This window comes from Malurus melanocephalus, unplaced genomic scaffold (assembly GCF_030028575.1).
Source record: "Malurus melanocephalus ecotype Western Australia unplaced genomic scaffold, MMel_1.1 scaffold_348, whole genome shotgun sequence".
In the NCBI taxonomy this organism is placed as follows: domain Eukaryota; kingdom Metazoa; phylum Chordata; class Aves; order Passeriformes; family Maluridae; genus Malurus; species Malurus melanocephalus.
The window spans coordinates 299368-301281 of record NW_026623580.1 but is presented as its reverse complement, the minus strand read 5'-3'; positions in this window follow the sequence as shown (position 1 = coordinate 301281).

The window sequence follows — 1914 nt, the reverse complement described above, 5'->3', positions numbered from 1 at the left end:
TGGTGAAAAAAGGCCAGGAAAGAGACAAACTGAAGCAAGAAAGCTGGAGATCTSCAGGCTGATGTTATTTTTTAGGCAGCTCTTGCTGCTGCTCTTGTGAGTGGTCATTTCTGAGCATTCAGCTCCCAAATTTGGCCTTTCCTTTTGGAGACAGCCTGCCAGGCACAAGGAGGTGTAATCCACGAGGAGAAACGCTCGGAGACAGAAACAGGAGAATGGATGAGACCCRGCAGAGCCTGAGCAGGGGAAGCCACGTCAGAGCCCAGTCCCAGGTGAAAACCACACTGGCAGGTGGCTCAGGGGAGGAACAGATGATGTTTCACAGATTTTGGCAGTGTTGCCTTCCCAGTTTGCAAGGATCAGCAGAAGGAATGGCAAAAACGCTCGGATCAGGCGCAGGAGGGGAGGGGAGGGAGGAACTGACCCTGCAGCCGCCGTCCTGCTGGGTAACAGGGTCAGAGCTGGACAGCAAAACCCTGCTCCAGTAATTGATGGGAGCTGCTTGTGGAGGGAGAAGGTGAGCCAAGAACGTGGAGGGGTGAAGGAAATCAATGCAATTATCTCAGCAGCTACCTCCTGAACCAGAGGAAGTGCAGCTTGCARGTGCTGATGCTGGAGAGGAGTAGTGCGGGCACGAGGGGACCAGAAAAATCGATAATATTCTGGCAGTGCTACTGGAGAAAGGCAATTGCTTCTTGGAAATTTTTATACAGYAAAAAAAAWTWWTTKGKTTKKKKWWMRRRRMMRAARGRMMWTTTTTTGTACCTCTCTCCATCATTATTATTCTTGGTAATTGGCTGGAATTTAAAAGAAGTCAAAGAAGAGAGAAATACTTATATCAAAATAATCTGCTTAAAATCTTTTAACTCCATATGGAAATCAGGTGGCTGCTTTTTTGCATTTTAACTAAATTTTAACTTTAATTTCTAAAAAAAATCTATGTGTAAAGTGTTGGTKCATTGCTAGTATTTCCCAACCAGGATTAGTGGGATTTTAAATCAATATTTTCAGGCCGAAGAGATGAGAACCTTTCTCTTGAAATAAAGGAATAGCTGCTGGTATCATCTGTTGTAGTAAATAGTTCCTGTTGGCCACTCCCTTGAGCATGATAAAGGTTGACACACTGACAAGTAGGCAACACACTCAGGTAGCAGATATTCCCCACTGCCTGGCACAAGGCTGCCATCCATGCAAAATAAAACACTTAATATAATCTTTAATGAATGATTAGTCTTTTTTTTTATTATTATAGTCATTCAATAACAGTCATTAGTGTGAATTAGTGYTGCCCCAGGGAGCACATGTGCTATGAGGAGMTTCTCTGYRCTCCTCATSTGACARGAACTGACTTTCCTGCAGTTCATGGAGGTGTTTGGTTACTGCAGGTTTTGCCCTTTGTTGTGGCATGGATTTGGCTCCCAAAATTAATGTTAGGACCGATTTGAAGATATGGAACCTGTTAACTCCCCATGCCTCGTGTAACTTTTTCCTTTAATTGTACCCCAAACTCAGATTGCTGGCTGAAAGGGTTGGGTTTTTTAATACCTCCTGTGTGCACAGGAAATCCCTCCCATGGATCTGTCCCTCCTGTGTGTGAGCAGCAGGCTCAAACTGTGCCCTGTGTCACATCTGTGTCACACATCAGCCACATGAACACAGCCAGGTAAGGCTCAGCTTAGCCTGGTGGATTTGATTTCCTGTGGTTTTGTGAAACATCCCCAAGTCCTCATCAAKCTGTACCTCGTGCAATATTTGTTCAGCTCAGGGAATGCAGAATTGCCCCGACTTGCAYGAGAGGCTGGGAACTGCTCCCACGTAGCTGAGACAGGGGGAGGACCTCATCAAGGTACAAGCAGCTTTGCACAGGTGACCTGTTTGGATTTGAACCAATTTCAGATTACATTTGGCCTTTTT